Genomic DNA, 13106 nt, shown 5'->3' on the forward strand with positions numbered 1-13106 from the left:
CTGTTTGATTAATTTTTTCAAATATATTTTTTATTGCATTTTCCTCTTTTTTTAATAAAACAGAAATATATAAGGACAAGATACACGGAATATCGGTTTGCAATAAGATATACAGAACATATACCATCAGTGTTCAATTATCAATATGCAGAACTGACTAACATTCAAACTGTTCACATTAAATTGCAAAACAAAGTCTACTCTGAGATATTTTAATCATAATAGAATCTGATCATAATAGAATCTGACATTAAAAACAGTTTCATCAAGATATTCTAGCCTACCTAACTTAAATTCTATATTGTACTATCTACACTATATACAGTTGATGTCACCTCGAAATGTTCATTATATTTACACTTCCTAGACCTTTCCAATTGTAAGATGAGTACATGTTTTGCCATATTTATTTTCTTTTATTGTTCCTTATTTACTTAGAGTAATAATGATGATGTAGTCCCTTGTTCATAAACTAGTTTTACCTTAAGATTTCTATAAGCATTTTTCAATATTTCTGATAGTGGGATATAATTTTTTGGCTTCTTGTAATTAGTTTGCTGGCTAATATGTATTTTTTAGCCATTCCTTTAAATTCTTCCCATGTAATTTTAGTTCTATCTAACCAATTTAGAGCTATGTATGATTTCATCATTGCACACAATGTTACTACAATGTGTTTGTTTTCATATGAAAAGTTGGTGGGGAATACATGTAGAAATGCAATTTCCCATGACAGGGTAGATTTTTTTCTAACTTGGTTCTTAACAAACAGCATAATTTGTAAACATTCTTACAGCTCCAAAAAATATGAAGGGTGTCAGCTATGCTGTTTGGACATGTGGTGCAATAAGGAGAGAGAGAGAAGAGAGAAGAGAAAAGAGGTGTGTAATAGGCATTATTGTTAATCATAATTTGGGTATAAATACATTTTTTGAAAGGGGTTAATTTCAAGGTAAGTTCAATTGCAGCAGATTTATGTTTAGCAGTAATCTTATTTTTCCTTTCCCAAAATTTTGAATATAGAAGTGCATCTTGGTATATAATTCTTGTTATTAATCTCTATGTGTGTTTGATAGCATTTTAGATCTTGAAAGCAAGAGAGTAACAATTTGTTGATATAGCTGTATATCGTGGTTGTTTATTTTAACATTTGTAGTAATTGTGCTGATCAGGTATAGTATTTGGTTGATTATGGAGTTATAACTTTTATTTACTTATAATCTTTGTGTTATATTTTCAGTTGAAAGGCTTTTGGCTTGGTGGAAGTCCTGTACAGTGGTGTTTTTAATTAGTGGGCATTGATTCAGGTTTAGCATAGTGTTATTTAATTTAATATTAGGATTTAGGTGTATTGGTTCTCCTAATAACAAAGTGTCCTTAAGATTAAGGGAGGATACCAGCTTTTGAAATAGTAATGTATTTCTTATGATTATGGGCTGGATTTTAAAATACATTAGTGTCTTAGAATTTAGAAAGGGTATTGCTTTAGGGTTTAAATTTGATGAAATTAGATGGTTATAATATATTTTAATCCACAGTGGATACCATGCTTTGTTAGATGTTCAAAATATGCTATCTGTATAATACGACTAGCGTTTATAATGTCATAGTATGTTTGAAAATCGGGTAGCCCTAGGCCCCTTTTCTGTTTGGGTAGTGTTACTCTAGAGTATTTTATTCTTGTATTTTTTGGATGCCAAATACATTTCCCTAGTAGTGTTTCAAGTTTGGAAAAGAAATGATTTGGTATATTTTGATTAATAGCGTTGAAGTGAAACAATAATCTTGGGAGAATATTCATTTTAACTACAGCCACCTTAGATAGTGGAGATAGGTTATGATTTAACCATCTTTTACTGTCTTCTGTGATGTTAACCCAGGTTTTAAATGAATTATTTTTAGTCAAATCAGGTTGGGGGTGGGTGAACATGACACCCAGATATTTGAGATTATAATTTACATTTATTTCAGTTTCAGGGAAATAGAATTCCTTGTGTCCTAAAGTATTCAAAGGGAATATGACTGATTTGTTTGGGTTAATGGCATAATTAGATACTTTTGAACATTTTTCAATGGAGTTTAAGATCTTTAACCAGATTCTCAAAAGCTTGCATGGAGTGCAAGATTGGTGCAGGAGCACAAGCAGGTAGTATGTCTGCCGTGCGATCTAGGAACAGCCTGCAGGGGCCTGCACGAGCGCTCCTGTACTAATCCTGCATGGGCAAAGCCCTTGTATGCAAATCACCCCATTCACAGGAGAAATCCATGCAAATGAGGTGATTTTGCGATCCAGGAAGCATGCGATCATCCGTGCAGGACCAGTGCACTCAGCAGAAATATACTCGGTTAGTAACCGAGTACATTTCTGCAAAATCCAAAATGGAGCTATGACAGCTCCAAATAAAGGCTGCATATCATGTAGTAAGCATGCCAATGGCCAAGTATAAGGCCATTGGCATTGCAAACAATACAAAAATGAAAAAAAATCAACTTTTATTTTTTTTAGCTGATCTCGGCTGTTTAAGCATAGGGCAGAGGCGTGCAAATGGGTTGGGTGGAAAATAACAAATTGAAGCTAAATTAAGCATTCTCACTAAAATCAGTATTCTGCCATGTAAGTCAATGGCAGCCAGAAGACAGCCTGGCTAGTGAGTAGTGGTTGCTAAGGGGGAGGCTCAGTGTGAGACATGTAACTATGCATTAGCAGGCAATCCTATGCAAATGAGGGGAAGGATAGTGAATCCCAGTTTTCCCCAGGATGTGAGTCAGGTCTCAACAGTGTAAGAGTAGGAATAGCCTGCTGCAAGACTAGGATGTAGGTGACATCATGGGAGGGTGTGTCAAGCATACTGTAAACGGATTGGAGCCCTGTGGCTTGGGGTTTCACCTAGCTTAGCACTGTTAAGCTAAAGGGTGTGTCTAAACCTGCCTAGCACTCTTTGCAAAGCCTAAGCAGGTGTGCATGCCACGCACCAGGTTGTACAGGAAGAAAAAAGAGGTTAAACCAGGAAATAGCAACAGTGTGCACAAATGAGCACTCTGTTTGTGTGGCACGTCCCCGGGCTGAAACAGGAAGGCAATGGGAACAGAAAACAGCAGTAGGAAGGTAATCAAGGAGTATTAGCTTAGCTGGCAGATGAAATGTATTAGAACCAGCCAATTACACAGGCAGCAGACCATCCAAACCCAGAACACTACTATAAACTATGCAAACACCTACCCCTCTGGCTTTTCCCACACTCTACACCACCGGTGTAAACAAGCAGGGAATTTTTAACACTCACAGCTGAAAAATGTTAGGGGCTGCAATAGCTATCATAAAATAACTTGTGGAAGAGGCTGAGGGTGGTGAATATGTGAATGCTGCCAAGCAACCCATAGTGAGGAGACAGAGAAGAGTGTACAGACCCAGGGTATCCTACCAAGGGCTACATGAGCTGGAGATAGTAGAGCACTATAGGGTTGACAGGGACCTCCTACAGCAAATTGTTGAGCTGTGCCGGCCACACTTCACACAGAGAACTATCAGAGGGGAACCCATCCCAGTGGATACCAAGGTATGTGTAGGCCTAAGAATACTAGCTACAGGTACCTTCCAAAAGCCAACAGGGGATATGATGGGGGTCTCACAGGCATCAGCATCCAGGGTACTCCACCAATTCCTGGATGTCATGTCAGCACATGTTGGTGAGCACGTATATTTCCCCAACACCCGTGAGGCATTGGCCAGCAATATGCAACTGTTCCACCAAATAGCAGAATACCCTGAGGTAGTGGGTGCTATAGGCTGCACGCACATATGCATCAAAGCACCACATGGTGAGTGGGGTAGGGTCTACATCAACCACAAGGGCTTCCCCTCCATCAACTGCCAGGTCATGTGCGATGCCCAGGGCATAATAAGGAACATGTGTGCTGGCTGCCCTGGAAGCTATCATGATTCCCACATCTGGCATCTGACACAGCTGTACCAGAGATTTGCCAATGGGGACATCCCACATGGTCACCTAGTGGGGGATGCTGGATACACATTGGAGCCGTGGCTGATGACACCCATCAGAAATACACACACACCTGAACAAGAACTCCATAATGAGGCACAAGCACAAACAAGAATCATAATAAAGCGTGTGTTTGGGATGCTCAAGTCATGGTTCTGGTGCCTGGACACATCCAGTGGAGTCTTGCAGTACTCACCAGCTGCATGTACCCAAATTGTCCTTGTATGTGCCATGCTACACAATATGATCCTGTGGAAACAGTTGCAGCAGGAACAGCATGGGGCAGGGCCACACAGCCCCCCACCATTGCCAAGGCCTGCACGGGCACAGAGTGACTTTGAGGAGGAACAACCTGATCCTGCCCCAGTCGGCAGAAGGAGATGTGCCCAGTATGCCCTGGCCCTGGCAAAGAGGCAAAACATAGCATATACATTGACACGGGAGGGACCCAGGGAATAACACCTCTCTCTGACTTTCACATACAGTAAAAGGGATGCCAAACATTACACTACCTGTGCCTAACCATGTGAAGGGAGTGTACTATGTGCATCTGACATAAGCAGCCCTGCAACACCACCCTCAGTACTGGGACACCCACAAGGTAAATGACTCACATACACCAGTCAGTGGGGTCACATACCCAACAACAGTCACAACCAGCAGGAGAGGTGTAGACAAACACAAACAAATGCTGTGCTATGGCCTCTGAATGAGGCCTATGGGTAGCCCTCCCCAGGACTACACAGACTGACTACAGCAGCAGGCCAGGCAGTGGGATGTCAGTTGTGAAGGCTAGGAAGTCAGACACTAATATGTAGGTAATTATAAGCTAATATCTGTAGTACACTTGTATGCCTCTAACCAGCATGATAGGTAAGACTAAAGACTGAAATGGAGTACCCAACATACCAGTACAGTCCTAGCAAATGTGTACAAGTGTCAGGTGTGCCCCCCATCATATGTAGACATATAGTAACAGTCAGGAGTGCCTCCCAATCCTGTGTAGAATTGTAGAAATAGTCAGGTGTGCCCCCCGCTATGCAGAATTGTAGTAACAGTCAATGCCGAATGATCAATGGATACCCTGCAGAGACAGCATGCTACCTGTTGGTGTACAACACAAAGGTCAGCACTGCAGTACAAACTATTTGGACTTGACCCACACATGCAATACAGACAGCCATACTGGGCATGCTCATACACTTAGAGAAATGAAGGCAATGTAAGTGAACAACATACTGAAAGGTCATACTGGGCATGCTCACACACTTAAACACATGAAGGCCATGTCTGCAAACACCAGTGGATCAGACATTTCTGGCAGTCACAGTTGTTAGTGCAGACACTCGTCATTATGCACCACTCATGCCTTGCACACACAGTGGATAGGAATACAGACATATATGTAAGGACAACACTCTATAATAAGCCAAAGGTAGACAGACATAGATGTGTGGAAGAGGGTGACTGTGACAAGGAGCCATCCAGGCCTGTCCCACCCCAGCACACAGCCAAAGGGCTCCAAACACATGAGGTGCAGATGTCATTCACTGCAGATACTAGCCACCAGTATCTGTCAGCATTGCAGACTATGTGGTGCACGTGTCAGCTGTGCAACATGAATGTACAAGGAAGTAGTCATCTAGCAACTGTATACATGTACCTGTGAAATATTCCCCTTTGTGTGCCCGTATGTGGCATGTCAACCCCTAGATGAGTGGGTAATGGCCCATGCACACACACTGCCCTCCCCATAGCCCTACTATGACAAGCCTGCTGAGGTCATCCAATGTGAAATACACCTTTGGGAGAGCTATAGCCTGCTAATCTCTGTGGTGCATCCCATAACTGTGTACTGCTGTAGTGTAGTTAGATAGGAGTTCAAATCCCAGACTTGACATCTGTGTGTTTGTGTGATTGTCTGTCTGACTGTGTGGAGAGCAATGCTTTTTAGGGTAGTCACACTCCCAACAATTTAAATGCTCAATGTTGGCAAGGCTGATGATGTCATCCACCTAGAAATACACCTCTGGGAAGGGTGTAGCCCAGTAATCTCTGTAGCGCATCCTGTAACTGTGTACTGCTGTAGTGTGATAAAGTAGTTAGGGAAGTGTTCAATTCCCAGAGATGCTAAGTTTGTATGCATGTGTCTGTCTGACTCTGTGTAGAAAATAATGCTTTTTAGGGTACTCTCACTGCCTACAAGTCATATACTCAACTTTGGCAAGGCTGCTGATGTCATCCACCTAGAAATGCACCTCTGGAAAGCTGTAGCCCAGTAATCTCCGTAGCGTGCCCTGTAACTGTGTACTCCTGTAGTGTGATAAAGTACTTAGGCAGGTGTTCTTTTCCCAAACATGGCAACTGTGCTTGCGTGTTTGTGTGTGTGTGTGTGTGTGTGTGTGTGTGTGTGTGTGTGTGTGTGCGTGTCTGTGTAGAAAGCAATTTAGGCTAGTGGCACTCCCTACAATTCAAATGCTCAACCTTTGCAAGGCTGCTGATGTCATCCACCTAGTAATATACCTCTGTGACACTGTAGCTTAGTAATCTCCATAGTGCATCCTGTAACTGAGTACTGCTGTAGTGTAATAAGCCAGTTAGGTAGGTTTTCTATTCCCAGACATAGCAACTGTTTGTGTGCCTGTCTGTGTAGAGAGCAATGCTTTTTAGGCTAGTCACACTCCCTAAATTCAAATGCTCAACCTTTGCAAGGCTGATGATGTCATCCATCTAGTAATATACCTCTGGGAAACTGTAGCCCAGTAATCTCTATAGCGCGTCCTGTAACTGTGTACTGCTACAGTGTAACAAACTAGTTAGGCAGGTGTTCTATTCCCAGACGTGGCAAGTGTGTGTGTGTGTGTGTGTGTGTGTGTGTGTGTGTTCCTTTGTTAGTGTAGGGAGCAATGCTTTTGAGTCCATTCACAGACACCACAACCTCCAATGGTCCACTTTGACAAGTGTCCCGATGTCATCAACTGTGAAATACAACTTTGGGAAAGGGCTAGGTCAGTAATCTCCTTGGAGCATGCCATAACTGTGCACTGCTATATTGTGATAAACTAGTTAAGTAGGAATTCTAACCCCAGTCTGGGAAACTGTGTGTCTGTCTGTGTAAAAGGCAATGCATTTTAGGGTAGGCACACCCCCTACAAATTAAATGCTCAACCTTGGTAAGGCTGCTGATGTCATCCATCATGAAATACACCTCTGGGAAGGTTGCAGCTCAGTAATCTCCGTAGCACGTGCCATAACTGCATACTGCTGTAGGGTGATTCCAAACCCTGGTAGGGTTCTATACCCACCCACGGCAGTTCTGGATGTTTTGTGTGTGTTTCAATGTTTGTGTAGGGAGCTATGCATTAGAGGCTAGTCACACTCAATACATTTCAAATGCTGTACTTTGGCAACCTGCTGATGTCAGCCAATGTGTTATACACCTTTGGAGAAAGAGTCCTCCAGTAATCCCTATGGTGTGTCCTATAACAGCTCCATACTGTAGTGTGTTGTAGATGTTTGTTAAGGGTTCTATACCCACACATGTCAGTTGTGGATGCTTTGTGTGTGTTCCACTGTGTGTGTAGGGAGCAATGCATTTTAGTCTACTCACACTCAGTACATGTCAGATGCCCTACTATGGCAATCCTGCTAATGTCAGCCAATGTGATGTACACCTTTGGGGAAAGAGTACTGCAGTAATCACCATGGCATGTACTATAATTGTGTAGTGCTGTAGTGTAATACACTAGTTGGGTAGGGGTTCTACTCCCAGCCATGACAGGTGTGCGTGTGTGTTTGTACCTCGTATCCTGTGTGATGGTGGGTATGCATGTGTGACACCTGGGCCCAATGTGTAGCGGGTTTTGCAAATTTCTTATATGGTGGACCTAGTACATATCACAATGTCCACTGTACATGGATAACAGCTGTGAAATAGCCGAGAGGCTGGGGTGCATATCCATACCCATACACGTGACATCAAGGCTAGGCAATCACAGTTAGCAACCCCAGTATTACCCAGAGCACACTTTCAACCCATGTCTCATACACACACACACACACACACACACACACACACACACACACACATGCCGAGGCAACAGCCAATATGTGTGTAGTACACTGCATATTGGTGACTGATAGTAACTATGGTGTGAATGCAGTGGCCTAGAGAGGCCATGGCACCCTGTCTATCAGTACGATAGGCACATAATGTAGAACAGTGCACCTTCAGTATGTTTTCTACTGGATGCCTGCAACAACTGTGGTTCCATCAAATGTGATCCACAAAGGACATACCATGCCTTACACAAATGCCCTGTATAGACAGATGCCACTGACACCAGGGAATACCTGTAACATGCTACCAATGTAGGTGCAGGATCAACCTGCTGTCTAATACCTGGCCCCGCCACATGAGAGCGGAACTGTCACATCTGATGATAACATTCTGTGTACACAACATGGGCCAGACAAACCAGGTGCACTTCCACATGCCACTGTACATGAATGTAGGTTGTGTGCACATCTCAAACACCATCCATGTCATGGCATATAGAACACATACATGGCAAGCATTGCACAGCACTGGCCACGAACAATAGTAACCCAGGTGACTGGATGGTGAATACTATACCCACCTGTGTGGGCCATTCCAGACACTACACCCCTAAGCCATGATGCAGACCATTCTCATGTGGCCTGATGTCAAGATATACCCCTCACCTAGCCTTGTACAGCCATCTGGCACCGTCAACCACTATACACCCATGAAGCAAGGCAGACATGCACACCAGATAGTTTGTACTAGCACCCTGTGTCTGTGTGTGTGGTGTATGATGCTTCTGACCACATTCACACCTAGTACCACCCCCATTGGCATACTGAAGCATGCTTTCTAATGTCAGACACTGTCATATACCCTTTGACCATAGAGCACCAGGATAACCCCTGTGGGCCAATTGATACTTATGCATTACTGTATTGTGACAAAGTAACTGGTTAGGAAGTGTATTTGTTACCCTGCCAAGTGAGGCAATGTGTATGAGTCCCTTAGAGAGTGTGGCTGTGTTGACGATGACACCTGTTCATGTGGACAGGCTCATGTCCTACACCTACTGTATCGCAACAGTGCTGCAGATGTCACTCACCAGCACATATATGTCTGGACAGCTCACCAACATGTAAGCTATGTGGTGCATGCACTAACTGCATACACATGTGATAGCTATGCATAGTCAGTCAGGTGTTTGAAACCCTGTACTAGTAGGTGTGTGACACAAACATGTTTAAGTTTTACTCACCCACACCTTCCCTGACATACTTTGTCTCTATCCGTCCCTCTCACACCCACTTTGGTGAGTGTGGAAAGTACACCTGCTTTGCTAGGCAGCAGCATGTGTTTTCTAAGTGATGGTCATGATCAGCTGATGGCATCTTATACAAATTGCAGTTCTCCTCTAGCTGACTGCATGTGGAACAGCTGTGGTAACATTCCCATAGCCAATTGCATGGAAACACACTCCAATATATAGGAACATTGTGTTGGTGTTGGCCCTTTACATCCACTGTGGGCAGGAGCTAGATCTGTTGTTTGGTGAACAGCATCTCAGATGGATTGGGGATTTACCTCTAACAACTTACACCGTGGAAACAGGGCAACACACAGGAGGGGGATGTGCCTGACCTAACTACAGACTGTAAGTGCTGCTATACTGCATGTGGAGTAATGTTGGTTTAACAGTGTGTGTGTGTGTGTGTGTGTGTGTGTGTGTGTGTGTGTGTGTGTGTGTGTGTGTGTGGATATGGCTGTCCTACATGTTGTAATACCTGCCATATCAGTTCTATGTTTATGAGGAATCCGCATCTGCAGGTACATGTATGATGTTATCACAGCAACATGTCCATACTGACCCTGTGTATGTGCTTCCAGCCACAACTCTGTCAACCTTTGTACATATGTCGTGCATTAAGAGGTGCATATGTGCTGTACACCATCATTAGTGTCATCATATCTGATAGCAAGCCAGTGAGATATCAGACTGCTACACATGTTATGTACAGTACGGGTAATATTTGACGACATTATCAGGACATTCCATGGTCATTTGTACAGTACTGATGTCTGTGTAACTATGGTGAATGTCAACAGTGTGTGTACTGTGAACATGTTCTTTAGCCTGTCTACAGACTGTGGTAGATGTCGTTGTTATAGGCCCAGTCCTATCTGATGTTACATGCTGCTCTACTGTAGTTTACTGTATTGGTTTACATGTTTGTAAGGCCATACGCACACATGTCCCATACCACAGACAGACAGCAGACCACACCATGTAGCAGCCCAGTATATGTAGGGTTAGTCTGTGAGTGGCACATATGAGGATGGTGTTGAACAGATAGTCCATATACTGTACTTTTATGCTAGCTTACAATATGTAGCTGTGGCTGTGTTCACATTGGATGTGGTTATGCACCTTCACACAGGTGTAACTTACCCCATGGTGTGACTTGCCTGCAGAGCCTGCTATATATGCAGGTACATGTCCATTCCCCCATAGGAGATGTTGGTCAGTGTTGAGCCAGTCTGCCTGTAGCCTGCACAGTGCATTGTTAAATGTCTAGCAGCTTAGTGTACTTATCCAGTGAGATGTCATGTGGAGATACTTGCTGGATGTACTGCTGTCAGATCTCCATTAACAGTCATGTATGTCTGACAGAGCAGTGGGATGCTGTACAGATGTATGTCAATATCTAGTGGGTAGTATGTGGCCATGGTACCCCTGTACCAGAGGTTATTATGTGTCAGGCCAGGCAGGGGTGTGTGAATGCATAACCTATGGTGGCATATGTATACCAGTTGTTATGTGTTATACCCATCTACATGGCTGTTAACATCCATATTGTTATGAATGGTACACATGTTTAGCACTAAGGGGTTTTGTGTATACCTCTGGAATGTAAAAAGTGTTTCAGAATGTCCATATTGGCCAATATCTGTGCTGCAGTCCATAGGGGCATTACATGCTAGCAGTGGTACTTTACCAGGATGTCCTTAGGATGTCTGTCAGTAGCCAATGGCACACATGTGGAAAGCAGATGTGACTTCCCACACACACCATGTCTGTGAAGACAATCCCACTTACAGTAGAAATAGTCTACCAACATAACTGCTATGCATACCTGACATCCACTTGCACTATGACGTTGGGACTATAGGGGCTGGGGTAGGTCTACACTCTGTGTCCAGGACATATGGTGAGAACATCTGTACATATAATCATCCATGTATATAAATATATATATATATATATATATATATATATATATATATATATATATATATAATTACACATATACATATCGACAGATATAGATAGGTCTGTTTATGTACATAGATATACATATAGACACCCAGATATATACATATACAGAGCAATATATGTCTACACATATACAGATAGTGATGCATATGCACATATATGTATGGTATCTACAGATATATTGACAGTAGTAGGTATATCGGTATAGATATCTATGCACATGTAGTTATATATATATATATATATATATATATATATATATATATTTATATATACCAACATAACTAGGCATAGCTTTATACACATATATCTATATGTACATATATGTATACCTATATATACACATATGTATAGATACATATATGTATAGATGTGTATACATATGTACATACGAAGAGCTGTACACATGGCCATATATATGTAGCACTATACAGATGTGTATACAGACATATGTATGTGTATACCTGTTTATGTACATGTAGACATCTATACACCTATATATATATATATACAACCATGTAGCTGTCATGAGTAAACATCACGGTTGCATATACCCTCCCACATGTATCCCACCGTATGTGTCTGCTATGTGTACATTATGATAAAACAACATATGTGATGCAACAGTCATATTAATGACAAGGACTACACAATCTAGAACATAAAGAAAAATGTTCAGTACCACTCAATTTAGGTAATGATAGCTATATTGGTAACACAACAGCTGTCCCCACAGTGGTCATGACATAATGGTCATGTGTTGTGACTTCAGGGTAAAGGGCCCTGAGTTCATGACCTGCAAGGGCTGCTCATTTTGTTGCTGGGTAGAACAAGGTCTGTTGGATACAGAGTGGTTAAGGCAGTGTTTGTGCAATGTAGGTCACACACATCAGTATCATGACATTGATAGGTAGGGGGTCTAGTCCCAGTGTCGGCAAGTAACAGTGTGCATGTATGTGGATAGGTCTACATCAGGTTGCAGGGTATACATGCCTCAGGGTTTACATGCCTCAGCGGGCCACCTGTCCATGTGGCACAGGCAATACCCGGTATAGTAACCTGTGAAATGTGTTTGAATGTACCCCAGATATGTCACTGCCATGGTGTCTGCACAGTGACATGCCCCATTGTGCAATATGACCGCAGGCCATCCTGGTGCTGACACATGTACATCTATAACACAATTACATAACAGTTTAGAGACCACAACCAAGCAGTGTTACTAACAGTTAGATAGTATCATTGTTGGGCAGCTACACTACCTGCCAAATATGCCTCACACTCTACACCCTACAACATGTTACACTGCAGGACTGTGGTACACTGGTGTACAGTCACCATGTGCATCAGAACCATATCAGCCTGTCCCTGTATCGATGGTATGGATGACAGGGATGGGGCACAGGTATCATCGTATGCACAGGGCATCCTCGTGCTGACACATGTACACCCACAACACAATTGCATAAAAGTTTAGAGACTACAACCAAGCAGTGTTGCTAACAGCTAGATGGCATCATTGCTGGATGGCTACACTACCTGTCAAACATGCCTCACACTCTACACCCTATAACATGTTACACTGCAGGACTGTGGTACACTGGTGTACAGTCACCATGTGCATCAGAACCATATCAGCCTGTCCCTGCATCGATGGTATGGATGACAGGGATGGGGCACATGTGTCATCATATGCACAGGGTGTAGTGTTGGTCTGCCAGAGGCCGAGGGTGGCCCATATATTTGACGCCATGTGTGTGGAGGAGGGGTGTACTCTGGGGAGCTG

The sequence above is a fragment of the Protopterus annectens genome, chromosome 1.part0 (assembly GCF_019279795.1).
Source record: "Protopterus annectens isolate FY-2018-M chromosome 1.part0, PAN1.0, whole genome shotgun sequence".
In the NCBI taxonomy this organism is placed as follows: Eukaryota; Metazoa; Chordata; order Ceratodontiformes; family Protopteridae; genus Protopterus; species Protopterus annectens.